The sequence below is a fragment of the Somniosus microcephalus genome, chromosome 20 (assembly GCF_052327205.1).
Source record: "Somniosus microcephalus isolate GS21.2 chromosome 20, FLI_Smic_1.0, whole genome shotgun sequence".
Taxonomy (NCBI): Eukaryota; Metazoa; Chordata; class Chondrichthyes; order Squaliformes; family Somniosidae; genus Somniosus; species Somniosus microcephalus.
In genome coordinates, this window is record NC_141006.1 from 42348588 (window position 1) to 42364043 (window position 15456).

Sequence of the window (15456 nt, forward strand, 5' to 3'; positions counted from 1 at the left end):
CGCTGTTTGCGCTTGGCTTCCGCTTGCTCCTGGCGAAAAGACTCAAGGTGTTCGGCGCCTTCCCAGATGCTTCTCCTCCACTTTGTGCGGTCTGGGGCCAGGGATTCCCAGGAGTCGGTGGGGATGTTGCACTTTTTCCAAGGAGGCTTTGAGGGTGTCCTTGAAGCATTTCCGCTGCCCACCTAGGGCTCTCTTGCTGTATCGGAGCTCCGAGTAGAGCGCTTGTTTTGGGAGTCTCGTATTGGGCTTGCGGACAATGTGACCCATCCATCGGAGCTGATCGAACGTGGTCAAAGCTTCGATGCTGGGGATGTTGGCCTGAGTGAGAACACTGACATTGATGCGCCTATCCTGCCAATGGATTTGCAGGATCTTGCGGACGCAGAGTTGGTGGTACCTCTCCAGTGCTTTGAGGTGCCAGCTGTACATGGTCCATGTCTCTGAAGCATACAGGAGGGTGGGTATCACTACTGCTCTGTAGACCATGAGCTTGGTGCTGGGTTTGAGGTCCTGGTGTTCAAACATTCTCTTCCTCAGTGTGCCAGTGCGACTGAAGGCTGCACTGGCACACTGAAGGTGGTGTTGGACTTTGACATCGATGTCTGCCCTTGTTGACAGTAAACTCCCTAGGTATGGAAAGTGGCCCACGTTGTCCAAGGCCTCGTCGTGGATTTTGATAATCGGGGGCAGTACTGTGTGGCGGGGGCAGGTTGGTAGAGGACCTTTGTCTAACGGATGTTTAGTGTAAGGCCCATGCTCTCGTACGCTTTGGTGAAGGTGTTGACGATGGTTTGGAGTTCGACCTCCGAGTGAGCGCAGATGCAAGCATCGTCTGCACACTGTAATTGATGATAGACGATTGCAGTTTCTCGCACATTGTGAGCTGCTTTCTTTTCCAGTCTGAATGAGGGCAACCATTCTAAAAATGGTAAGCAATCTAAATGGAGGGTATAATTCCGCTTTCCCCCCCACTGTTATCATAAATCAAAGAGAAGGCTCAGGAGTAATCTTATATAAGTATTCAAGATCCTAAAAGGATATCAACAAGATTAACATCAATGGCTTGGAGTTTCCATTGGGTTGCGCTGTTTATTTCAGTGCAATTCACCTGAAATCGTCCAAACGAATGCAAAAGATCAAGGAATTTCAAGCACAAATTATGTCCATAGAATTTCCGCAATCTTTTGCGTTACATTGCGTCACAAAACTGGCCAAGCCCCCAGATCGAATGAATCCCCATTGCGAGTTTCCTCTAATTGCGCCCACTTGCGGGCCTTCGAGGAGGTTCTTAAAATTAAGCTTGGTCTTTTTGGCACAAGGACATGAATAGCCACATTTTAAAAGATTTTTTTTTAATTTTTTTAATTTACTAAGAAACTGACCATTCTACACCAATAAAACTAGTAAATGATTCTGCAGTTTTTTAAAAGTCATTTTCAGTTATTTAAAATCAGGTTACTCACAGGTGGTGGACTCGACACTCTAATTAAAAATGCCCATTTTTTATGATAAACCCATTTTCAGCTGTATTAATAAAACAGCACCAGGTTACCACCCTTAAATATATCAAGAAATATTTAATGCAAAATTAATTTTTTTTAATTAAAAAGTTCCATCAGTGAAATTGATGTTTTCAACACCTTTCTGTACAGGTAGCTAAAAATACGCCTCTAAAATTGGTTAACAGCTACTTGCATATTCCAATTCCTGCATCAAATGGTTCATTTCTCCATCACCTCCAAGTGATGATGCCAACAGTTCTGTGCAGTTCATAGAAGTGCAAAATAATTCTCAATAAAATGCTAAATCGTGGTCAGAGAGAACAGGTCTAGCTTGCATAATAGTGTAGTTCTGTTTCAGAGTGCCCTACATCATGTTCAATCAACTGAGCTTACATAAAGAGGGATGAGTATAGATGTCTTATACAGATAGCTTTATTAATTTATTCACAGCTGTATATCAGCACGCTGAGAAATGCTCGTACTACAAGAGGTCTCACAGTGTCTGATACTTACAATGGACTCTGGAAGGTGCTTTTCAGTCTGTACTGAAAGATTCACTTGGACATTGAAAGACAGAAAGACAGACTTGCATTTATATAGCGCCTTTCACGACCACCAGGCATCTCAAAGTGCTTTACAGCCAATGAAGTACTTTTGAAGTACTTTTGAGGCACTGTTGTAATGTGTGGGAAATTACAGATTTAGGGGAAATAATTGCGATGGTCCCCATACGTAACTAATTTCCAAACCCTCTTTGTGAACGTATTTACAATCTTGCTGTGCACATTGATTGGAGCAGTTCTCTCTGCATAGTGGGACTGGATTAATTATTCTGAAGACACTTTTGTTTCTTGATAATCAATAGTTAATTGTTTCTTGACAGATTTGCAGTAACTAAAGCACTATCATGAAACCATCATGTACAGGCACATTTGTCTATCCATTAAACAAAGCTCACCAAACCAACCAGTTCATACTGGCTGCTGGGTTTGCTATGGGACAAATGTAATAGCTGAACAGGTTGACTCCCTTTTCCATGTATTTATATTTGCCCAGCAGCAGGCATCATGATGGACACAGATAAATGAGATGCTCCACCTGAATGAATCACTTGTTTTGAACTGACGTGATATTATGCTATTTGACTTGAACTACAGTGATTCGGAGTTTTATTTCACTGAACATGACAGAGAAATAGTATATTCTGTATAAATTAATACATTACAAGCTGTACTGGTGCAGTTGAAGCTTCAAGTAGGGATAATAATTGTTACAGGCAGAAAGGACCTTTTCTTTCCCCTGTCTGCCTCTTAACTCTCATTTGCTTTGGTGCTGTTGTTTGGAAGCCACTAGTTCTGTGCTGTTCATGTTTAGACAGCCAGGGTGAACTGTCTTGGTTCAATGAGCTCTATTTTATGGATGGGTGATAGTGTCTGTGGAGATGGATTAATGATAGTGCTGCAATATGTCAGCTGTGGCTCAGTGGGTAGCACACTCGCCTCTGAGTCAGAAGGTTGTGGGTTCATGTCCTGACTCCAGGGACTTGAGCACATAAAGCTAGGCTGATACTCCAGTGTAGTGCTGAGGGAGTGCTGCACTGTCAAAGGAGCCGTCTTTCGGATGAGATGTTAAACTGAGGCCCCGTCTGCTCTCTCAGGTGGACGTAAAAGATCCCATGGCACTATTTCGAAGAAGAGCAGGGGAGTTATCGCTGGTGTCCTGGCCAATATGTATCCCTCAATCAACACAACAAAAACAGATTATCTGGTCATTATCACATTGCTGTTTGTGGGAGCTTGCTGTGAGCAAATTGGCTGCCGCGTTTCCCACATTACAACAGTGACTACACTTCAAAAAAAGTACTTCATTGGCTGTAAAGCGCTTGGAGATGTCCGGTGGTCGTGAAGGGTGCTATATAAATGCAAGTCTTTCTTTCGTTCAATTACCACAAGTTTGTCAAGAAATATAATTTGTCATCAAGAAACAACAGTGCCCTCAAAATAATCATCAATCCACACCCAGTTATGGCGGGGGTGGGTGAGAAAGAGGGGGGAGTGGAGGCGTGAGCTGTTTTAGTCTCTGCTCGTACTTAGTATATATTAGGGTTCAAAGAGTAAACATTGAACAGTTGATGGGTTTTTCTCACCCATCCACCCTCTACTTGTTTTATCCCCTGGCTTAGGTGGAATGCTGTTCAACTGAACTGAATTCAAACATTTTGGTTCCAGCCAGGCACTACCCGACCCAATCAGTGCTAAATATTCAAGTTTCAGATGCAGCCGGATCAACACCAGGGAATGAATGAATGTCAATTAGTGCTGTTACTCCGAGTGGTCAGCTGCTGGGAACTATTGTTGGCATCAGCCAAGAAAATCCCTGGTGCGTTTGGAGAGCTGAAGTGGAGAGTTTGCAAATAAATAATAAGACTGCTCTCTGTTTACGGCGCACCTGGTTGCAAATAAATTATCAATTTTTCTGCTATGTATCTATATATGGCAGAAATATTAAATAATTATTTTGCTTCAGTATTTACCAGGGAGATAGAACAGGTAGACATTAGTAATGAGATAAGTGCATTTAAAATTTTAAAAGGGGATATATTAAATAAATTAATCAAATTCAAAGAGGATAAAACCCCTGGGTGGGATGGATTGCATCCACAGATTTCAAAAGAATCTCGGGAAGAAATAGCAGAGGCATCACTACGCATATTTAATAATTCTTTAGAAAAAGGTATAGTGCCAGAGGACTGGCGGATAGCTAACGTAATACCGATATTTAAGGGGGATAGAACATGTCCAGGGAATTATAGACTAGTCAGCTTAACATTGGTGGTAGGAAAAATAATGGCATCCCTACTAAAGGAGAAAATAGAAGAACATCTAGAAACCAAAAATATAATAAGGAATAGTCAGCATGGATTTCAAAAGGGAAAGTCTTACTTGACTAACCTTATTGAATTTTTTGAAGAGGTAACAGAGAGAGTAGACAATGGTAATGTAGTAGATGTAATTTATCTGGATTTTCAAAAGGTCCTTCGATAAGGTACCCCATAAAAGACTGATGAACAAGGTCAGAGAATGCAGAGTCAGGGGACAAGTAGCAGAATGGATTGCTGGCTGGCTTTAGGACAGAAATCAGAGAGTAGGAGTAAAGGGTAGCTATTCACAGTGGCAGAAGGTGGGTAGCGGTGTTCCACAAGGATCAGTGCTGGGACCACTGCTGTTCACAATTTAGATTAACGATTTAGACTTTGGAATCAAAAACACAATTTCTAAATTTGCAGATGACACCAAATTGGGGGGATATTCAATACTGAGGAGGACTGCAACAAGCTACAGGAGGACATTAATAAACTTGCAGATTGGGCATATAATTGGCAAATGAAGTTCAACTTTACAGATAAATGTGAGGTATTATGTTTTGGTAGGAAGAATAGGGAGGTCACTTATCACTTGGAGGTGAGTCTAGGTGGGGTAGAGGAACAAAGGAATCTAGGAGTACAAATACACAAATCACAAAAAGTTGCGACACAGGTTAGCAAGGCCATAAAACAAGCAAACCAAGCACTAGGGTTTATTTCTAGAGGGATAGAATTGAAAAGTAGTGAAGTTATGCTAAACCTGTATCGAATCTTGGTTAGACCACACTTAGCGTACTGCGTGCAATTCTGGTCGCCATATTATAAAAAGGATATTGAGGCACTGGAGAGGGTGCAGAGAAGATTTACAAGGATGATACCAGAAATGCGAGGGTATACATATCAGGAAAGGATGAACAGGCTGGGTCTCTTTTCTCTTGAAAAAAGGCTGAGGGGTGACCTAATAGAGGTCTTTAAAATTAGGAAAAAATTTTGATAGAGTGGATACAGAGAGAATGTTTCCACTTGTGGGGAAGAGCAAAACTAGAGGCCATCAATATAAGATAGTCACCAAGAAATCCAATAGGGAATTCAAAAGAAACTTCTTTACCGAAAGAGTGGTGAGAATGTGGAACTCGCTACCACAGGGAGTGGTTGAAGCGAATAGTATAGATACATTTATTAAGGGGCGGCTAGACAAGCATATGAGGGAGAAGGGAATGGAGGGTTATGCTGATAGATTTAGATGAGGAAAGACGGGAGGAGGCTCGAGTGGAACATGAACACCAGCATGGACTGGCTGGGTTGAATGGCCTGTTTCTGTGCCGTATATCCTATGTAATCTAAACAATTTGTAATTATTATGCTATAAATCTTTCTAAAAAGTTACATAATTCCTTCAGAAATAGAAAAATCACTTAACTTACTCATATGCTTACCTATTATGTGATAGTACTCCCTGCACCCGCTTTTTCCCCACCTCTTTCTAGGGCTTGAGTTCTGCTCTATTCACAGAGTTAACAACCTTTATTCCCATTGTTTTTGCGGATATTTCCTGTGCTCTGCACACATACAAGTTCCGTACCCCTCAATACCTCAATAAGGGTTAAAGGGAAACTGGCTATTAATTCTAAAAATGTTACAAGTAGAAGAGTAAAGGCAGATGAGGTCCATCTTTAAGGCTGTGTTCATTTCTTGCAAAGAAGCTGAATGGTTTGACAGGTAAACCCAAAGAAGCACAAAAAAAGCTGTAAAGAAACACAGCAGCTATTGAAATCACATCAACTCCAATAAAGAACCCAAATATGGGCAAGGGCTTTTCATGCCGCACCCATTTTATGCAGGCAATGAGTGTTTGGAATGCTGTTCAAGTGTTCCAAGTGAATTATGGGAGAACCCCTAACTTAAAAGTGCATACCAGGATTGTTCCTAGTGCATGGTAGGTAGGTGCACGAGCTGTCAGGGCCACATTCTGCATTATAACATGCCTTGTTAGCACCAGGTGCTAAGTGGGGCTCCATCCCTTAATGCAAGGCATTTGAGACTAAAGCCCAGCAAAATTACAGCCCCTGATGATCACATTATAGAAATAGTTTACAATTTGAAATAAGACTGTGCTCTGTTTACAGCACACCTGTTAACAATAAATGGAAGAGTGTGGCAGGAAAGAATTATTTCATTGTTCATAGAGCTAAATATTAGAACCTAGAAATTCGGTGGCGCCCCATTTGGGGCGGCAAGCTCGCCTGGGCGCCGGAATTACCGCTCCGGACGGAGCCGCTTGCGCCAGCCCGATATTCAGTTTCAGCGCCCCAAACGGAAGCGGGGCGCTGCTCGAGGTGCCCCGCATCCCTCTTGGGGCGCTGCAACTGAATATCGCAGCGCAACGTGCCGCAGCGCCACGCGCTGCGGTACTGCAGGCCTTCCTCCCCTTCTTAAAGGGGAGGGGCCTGCACCAGCGCGATCAGAGATCGCGAGTGCCGGCAAAAGAGCCCTGCACCAAGGAGAAGTGCTGGGCTCTTGGGACACAGCCGGCACTGCCGGGGGGGGGGGCTCAGGAGGCCGGGGACGGTGGCGTGAGGAGGTGCTGGCAGGCAGCCAGCAAAAAAAATGGCCACCCCGCACCTCCCCTTTAATTAGCGCCACTACCGCCGCAGGTAGGCCCCCCTGAACCAGTCGCAAATTGCGACCGGCATTACAGCGGGGGGCGCGACCAAATATCGCGATCGGGGCTGTAGTGGGGCGCTGCACACACTGATGATGTCATCGGTGGCGGCGCAGCGCTACAGGCTAACGCCGCCATTAGCGCCCCGCTAAATTTCACGGGACGTGTGGCCAGTGGCACTAAACCCACTAAGTGCACTCTTTGGGCGCTAACTGGTGGCGCAGCCCACCGAATTTCTAGGCCTAGGTATTCTAATTAACATTTGATTAAAATATTTATTATATTTTTCGTCCCTTCTTCAGATAGAAAACTTCCCAAGAGCAAACTGGATTGTTATTGGCATCTCATTGTTTACAGCTTACAGTAATATTGATCCAATGTTATTAGATTGGAAAAAGGACTCGCATCAAAATCCACAAAATAAGTTTTTTCATTATTTTTGCAGCAGTTGGGAGAATTTCTTGAGCTTGCCTTTTCAGTGCAAGAGTTAATGGGTATGGCTAGTACTTTCACTGATTAATCACTATAGAACATCTCACATTCTTTGCTGGGAAAAAAGTCATTGTCACTTAAGTCAAAGATGCTTTATTGACTTCTGCTGAAGGATAGTTTCTGGGCAGCAGGTGACAGTATTCAATTACTGGGGAAGGTCATGACCTAGCATTTTCTTTTCAAAGTGGGAACATTAATGTCACTGCGTTGTATTGTTCATCATTCTCTCTTTGTTATCTGGAGTTTGTAGTGCTCAACAATTATGGAAGTATGTCAATTTAGGCTAAATAACGTAGGCTTGTAGCTCAATAAAAAGGAGCAAAGTCGATAATTAGAGGTACTTAAAAAGCATTTGGGGCCATTGCACAGAGTTCAAGAACAATACTGCCTGAATTTTTTTTACTGAAGCTCCAAACAACTTGATGTTATTATAGATAATACTATGGTAGAGGGAATATATAGGTATTTACTGCTGTGAATAGTGTTCATTGTCTTCCATGAAGAACACCCATATATTTCATGGACTGTTTGTATTTTCAAGCAAGAGTCTTCCTTCCCAGAGATGCCCTTCTGTATATTGTTTAATACCCAGATGTTTCTTCACACTGATTGTCATGTGTCTTTCTTAAGCTCTGATTACATAACTATGTGCCTTGGAATTTAACTCCATTTAATCAGCAACAATGAATACTCTGAACTATTCATTATTCTGTTAGTTGCATGAACTGCTCTGTCTGACAGTATTTAAATCATTGTGATTATAGTTATGTACAAGGTAATTGTTCCCATTGACTTTAAAGCTATCTTACCAAATTGCAAGTGTTCACAGGTGTAACACAGAGGGCTGGATTTTGCCAATGGGAGCTATTGGAGGCGGGACTCTCACTTGTCGGGTTTTAGTCCCACCTCCATCGACTGCTGGCCAACCCTCGCTATTTTCCCTTGATTGACTTTGTTAAGCCCGCCCAGCGGCTTTAGCAGGCCAATTAAGGAGAAGCCAGTTACAGAGAACATCAGCGTATGAAAATTTTTGACAGATGAATTGTCGTCGTTTGACAGCTCTGTGAAGCTGTCAAACACTGGCATTCTCTGTAGTTTGATGAGTTATTGAATTCAAGACTCATCAAACCTCTTTCTTTAGCAGAAATTAGATGGTTGTTGCATTGGAGAATGCAGCAGCCATCTGTCATCTCTGCCGCGGAGTTGTAGACTAGTTTTTCACTTTGGTTTTCTGGATCAATATTTGATTTAATTAAACCTTTAATGAGTTCCTTTAATCTGCATCCCCAACGATTGAAGCCTGCAGGAAGAAACAAAGGTAAGTAAACTTTTTCTCATACTTTCCACTTACCTCACATACTCACCTCTACACTTGCACCCATCACTTACCTTCACAGCGCACTTTTGCACGCCTCCGACCCCCGCAGACACACTGCTCGCCTCGGTGACCCTAGCGGGGTTCCCAGCCTTCGAGAAGCTTGTGTGGGTAAAATGGGAATAATCCTCTTATCTGCCTGTTAACTACCTGTTAACAGGCAGTTAAGTGGCTGTAATCCCCTTCCCGCCTCCAGGAGACGGGACCCGCGCAGGTCGGCTACCCGCCTCCTGGGAAGATGGCACGGAGGCGGGTTGGGGGCGGGATAGGCACCCGCCCCCAGATGCTGCCATTTTCCTGGCAGTCCTGCCTCCAAACCTGCCTCCCCAGGGCTGGCAAAATCGCGCCCATAGTCTTCCTTTTACTATGCTATCATTGTATGGAACTCATTAAAGGTTTAATTAAATCAAATATTGATCCAGATAACCAAAGTTAAAAACTAGTCTACAACTCCTTTTAAATAATTTGGATAATATCTAGGTTTAAAGCATAATGTAACTGCATTTTTGAAAAATTGCTATTTATCAGGTGTTATATCTTTGACTACTATCTTTGTCAAATATTCTTCTGTTTTAGGCAGTCTAGTGCGGTAGCTACAACACAGGACTACTTGCATGCCAAACAACGGAAGCAACATGCGATAGACAGAGCTAAGCGATCTCACAACCATCGGATCAAATCAAAGCTCTGCAGTCCTGCCACATCCAGTCGTGAGTGGTGGTGGACAATTAAACAGTTAACAGGAGGAGGAGGCTCCAAAAATATCCCCATCCTCAATGATGGTGGAGCCCAGCATGTGAGTGCAAAAGACAAGGCTGAAGCATTTGCAACTATCTTCAGCCAGAAGTGCCGAGTGGATGATCCATCTCGGCCTCCTCCTGAGGTCCCCAGCATCACAGATGCCAGTCTTCAGCCCATTCAATTCACTCCACGTGATGTCAAGAAACGGCTGAAGACACTGGATACTGCAAAGGCTATGGGCCCTGACAACATTCCGGCAATAGTACTGAAGACTTGTGCTCCAGAACTAGCTGCGCCCCTAGCCAAGCTGTTCCAGTACAGCTACAACACTGGCATCTACCCGGCAATGTGGAAAATTGCCCAAGTATGTCCTGTCTACAAAAAGCAGGACAAATCCGACCCGGCCAATTACCGTCCCATCAGTCTACTCTCAATCATCAGCAAAGTGATGGAAGGTGTCGTCGACAGTGCTATCAAGCGGCACTTACTCAGCAATAACCTGCTAACTGACGCCCAGTTTGGGTTCCGCCAGGGCCACTCAGCTCCTGACCTCATTACAGCCTTGGTCCAAACATGGACAAAAAAGCTGAACTCAAGAGGTGAGGTGAGAGTGGCTGCCCTTGACATCAAGGCAGCATTTGATCGAGAGTGGCATCAAGGAGCCCTAGCAAAACTGAAGTCAATGGGAATCAAGGGGAAAACTCTCCATTGGTTGGAATCATACCTAGCACAAAGGAAGTTGGCTGTGGTTGTTGGAGGTCATTCATCTCAATCACATGACATCACTGCAGGAGTTCCTCAGGGCAGTGTCCTAGGCCCAACCATCTTCAGCCGTTTCATCAATGACCTTCCCTCCATCATAAGGTCAGAAGTGGGGATGTTCGCTGATGATTGTACACTGTTCAGCACCATTCGAGACTCGTCAGATACTGACGCAGTCCGTGTCCATATGCAGCAAGACCTGGACAACATTCAGACTTGGGCTGACAAGTAACATTCGCACCACACAAGTGCCAGGCAATGACCATCTCCAACAAGCGAGACTCTAACCATCTCCCCTTGACATTCAATGGCATTACCATCGCTGAATCCCCCACTATCAACATCCTGGGGGTTACCATTGATCAGAAACTGAACTGGACCAGCCATATAAATACTGTGGCTACAAGAGCAGGCCAGAGGCTGGGAATTCTGCGGCGAGTGTCTCACCTCCTGACTCCCCAAAGCCTTTCCACCATCTACAAGGCACAAGTCAGGAGTGTGATGGAATACTCCCCACTTGCCTGGATGAGTGCAGCTCCAACAACACTCAAGAAGCTCGACACCATTCAGGATAAAGCAGCCCGCTTGATTGGCACTCCATCCACCACCTTCAACATTCACTCCCTCCACCACCAGCGCACTGTGGCTGCAGTGTGTACCACCTACAAGATGCACTGCAGCAACTCGCCAAAGCTCCTTCAACAGCACCTTCCAAACCCGCGACCTCTACCACTTAGAAGGACAAGGGCAGCAGACGCATGAGAACATCACCACCTATAAGTTCCCCTCCAAGCCACACACCATCCTGACTTGGACCTGTATCGCCATTCCTTCACTGTCGCTGGGCCAAAATCCTGGAACTCCCTTCCTAACAGCATTGTGGGTGTACCTACACCATATGGACTGCAGCGGTTCAAGAAGGCGGCTCACCACCATCTTCTCAAGGGCAATTAGGGATGGGCACTAAATGCAGGCCTAGCCAGCGATGCCCACATCCCATCAATGAATAAAAATTTTTTTTTTTAATGTGTCTGACCCCACAGGCATTTTGGGCGGGGGGGGGAGGGTAGTTAATTATTTCAGTTGCAGCCTGTTCATCCAGTGCACGAACGGAATAAAACAAGTTTGTAAGTCAAGTGAGTCTCTGATATACTGTTGAAGCCTATAAAAAGCTCTACTTGGTAACAGTGACTAACCCAGACTGATAAAGGCAGCTTTCTTGGTCAGTTGTAAGAGTCTTTTTTTTCTGTTTATGGGATGTGGGCGTCGCTGGCAAGGCCAGCATTTATTGCCCATCCCTATTGCCATCCCACAGTGCAGTTAGGTAGGGAGTTCTAGGATATTGACCCAGTGACGATGAAGGAATGGCGATATACTTCTAAGTCAGGATGGTGTGTGACTTGGAGGGGAACTTGGAGGTGATGGTGTTCCCATGCGCCTGCTGCCCTTGTCGTTCTAGGTGGTAGAGGTCACAGGTTTGGGAGGTACTGCCGAAGAAACTTTGGCAAGTTGATGCAGTGCATCTTGTAGATGGTACACACTGCAGCCACGGTACGCCGGTGGTGGAGGGAGTGAATGTTTAAGGTGGTGGATGGGGTGCCAATCAAGTGGGCTGTTTTGTCCTGGATGGTATCGAGTTTCTTGAGTGTTGTTGGAGCTGCACTCATCCAGGCAAGTGGAGAGTATTCCACCACACTCCTGACTTGTGCCTTGTAGGTGGTGAAAAGGCTTTGGGGAGACAGGAGTGAGTCACTTGCCGCAGAATACCTAGCCTCTGACTTGCTCTTGTAGCCACAGTATTTATGTGGCTGGTCCAGTTAAGTTTCTGGTCAATGGTGACATAAGAACATAAGAAGTAGGAGCAGGAGTAGGCCATACGGCCCCTCGGGCCTGCTCCGCCATTCAATAGGATCATGGCTGATCCGAATCTAGACTCACGTCCACTTCCCTGCCCTCTCCCTGTAACCCCTAATTCCCTTATCTGCTAGGAAACTGTCTATCTCCATTTTAAATTTATTTAATTTTGCAGCTTCCACAGCTCTCTGGGGTAGCAAATTCCATAGATTTACTACCCTCTGAGTGAAGAAGTTTCTCCTCATCTCAGCTTTGAAAGGGCAGCCCCTTATTCTTAGATTATGCCCCCTAGTTCTAGTCTCACCCATCAGTGGAAACATCCTCCCCGCATCCACCCGATCAAGCCCCCTCACAATCTTATATGTTTCGATAAGATCGCCTCTCATTCTTCTGAACTCCAATGAGTAGAGTCCCAACCTATTCAACCTTTCCTCATACGTCAACCCCCTCATCTCCGGAATCAACCGAGTGAACCTTCTCTGAACCGCCTCGAGAGCAAGTATATCTTTTCTTAAATATGGAAACCAAAACTGCATGCAGTATTCCAGGTGTGGCCTCACCAATACCCTGTATAACTGCAGCAAGACTTCCCTGTTTTTATACTCCATCCCCCTTGCAATAAAAGCCAAGATTCCATTGGCCTTCCTGATCACCTGCTGCACCTGCATACTAACCTTTTGTGTTTCATGCACCAGGACCCCCAAATCCCTTTGTACTGTAGCACTTTGCAGTTTCTCTCCATTTAGATAATAACTTGCTCTTTGATTTTTTCTGCCAAAGTGCATAACCTCACACTTTCCAACATTATATTGCATCTGCCAAATCTCTGCCCACTCACTTAGCCTGTCTATGTCCTTTTGCAGGTTTTTTATGTCATCCTCACTCATTGCTTTCCCTCCCATCTTTGTATCGTCGGCAAACTTGGATATGTTGCACTCGGTCCCTTCCTCCAAATCGTTAATATAGATTGTAAAGAGTTGGGGTCCCAGCACTGACCCCTGCGGAACATCACTAGTTACTGATTGCCAGCCCGAGAATGAACCATTTATCCCAACTCTTTGTTTTCTGTTAGATAGCCAATCTTCCACCCATGCCAGTATATTACCCCCAATCCCGTGATTTCTTATCTTGATCAGTAATCTTTTGTGTGGAACCTTGTCAAATGCCTTTTGGAAATCCAAATACACTACATCCACTGGTTCCCCTTTATCCACCCTGTATGTTACATCCTCAAAGAATTCGAGCAAATTTGTCAAACATGACTTCCCCTTCATAAAACCATGCTGACTCTGTCCTATTAAATTATGTTTATCCAAATGCTCTGTTACTGTTTCCTTAATAATGGACTCCAACATTTTGCCAACCACAGATGTTAGGTTAACTGGCCCCCAGGATGTTGATGGTGGGGGATTCAGCAATGGTAATGCCATTGAATATCAAGGGGCGGCGGTTAGACTCTCGCTTGTTGGAGATAGTCATTGCCTGGCACTTCTGTGGCGCGAATGTTACCTACCACTTATCAGCCCAAACCTGAACGTCATCCAGGTCTTGCTGCATGCGGGCATGGACTGCTTCATTATTTGAGGAGTTGTGAATGGCACTGAACACTGTGAAGTCATCAGCGAACATCCCCATTTCTGACCTTATGTTGGAGGGAAGGTCATTGATGAAGCAGCTGAAGATGGTTGGGCTTAGGACACTGCCCTAAGGAACTCCTGCAGCGATGTTCTGGGGCTGTGGTGATTGACCTTCAACCACCACAACCATGTTCCTTTGTGCTCGGCTTGACTCCAGGCAGTGGAGCGTTTTCCCCCCGATTCCCATTGACTTCAGTTTTACTAGGGCTCCTTGATGCCACACTCGGTCAAATGCTGCCTTGATGTCAAGGGCAGTCACTCTCACCTCACCTCTGGAATTCAGCTCCTTTGTCCATGTTTGGACCAAGGCTGTAATGAGGTTGGGAGCCGAGTGGTCTTGGTGGAACCCAAACTGGGCAAACCCAGTCTGAGGTAAAAGATGGAGCTGAATTAATGCGTTTCCATGTGGGTATAAACTATCTATACTGTCGCACAAAATTGCTGGTTTCACTCAGAGAGAAGCTCCAAGAATGCTTGTTCTGGGAAAAAGGAAATGTAATATTGGTACAATGGGGGTGTTCCTCCAAGGCTGAGGTTAAGGTATATTGTTGAAGCAGAGTAAACAATGGTTCCAAATGTGGTGCAAAATATTCCACAATACAGTTACCTATTCCTGGGAGAAGGAAAGATTTCCTTTATGCACTATGTAACAAAACCCTAGACCTGTTCTTAATAAACAAGTTTATGATTTTGTTACACATAGTGCACAGGGGAAATCTTTCCTTGAAATTGTCTTGTTTTCAATAAGAACTATCAGAGGTGATTTGCCGGTGGAGTGGCATTTATTCCAGTGTAATACAAGGAGCTGGCACTATACCCCATCCTCAGCATGAATGCCCATTACCAGATGATGCAAATCCAACTTCTCAGGTCAATAATTGATCAAGATTGCAGATTTGCAGTTTTCACTGAGAAATTAATAAAATTGTGAAATGTGATTACCGAAATCCTGCAATTCCATAAAAATAAAACTGAAATTTGAAAATTAAAATGAATGGACAGCCAATAGTGTGGGCCACAAATTGGACATGCTGACCTTTACACCCAAATTTCTGATAGGCACTTCTGTCAATCTTCATAAAGTTACCCTTTAATCACCAATGGTCCTAATTGCAAAAGGATGGAACTGTGGAATGCAACCCCCAATACACTGGTAAAAATCTGGAATATCTCGTAATTGCTTGTAGTAGAACAGAATTTACCTTGTTCGGTCACATTGGTCTTGCAGATAATGTTAGTTGGCAAGTAAACATGTCCCAAACCAGTTAAACCGGGTGCACACACTCAAAACTTTGGATACATCCCAGCACAGTACTCCATGAGGCGTCAGTAGGTTAACTTCCTGCCTCGCCTGGGACTGAGCCATACAGATCAAAAGAGTCCCAGTTTGGTTTCCGATCAAGACAGCTACTTTTAGCCAGGCCACCTGCAGGGAGGTATAATTGGCTTGGAAGGGTAAGAATCAGAGAGAGTTCCCAGTTCTGATTCGATCCAGTCACTTCTCCTGTAAAGTGTTCACGCATGGAGTTGGGGTAAGGACAGGAATGGGCTCAGCTATGAAGCCCCTC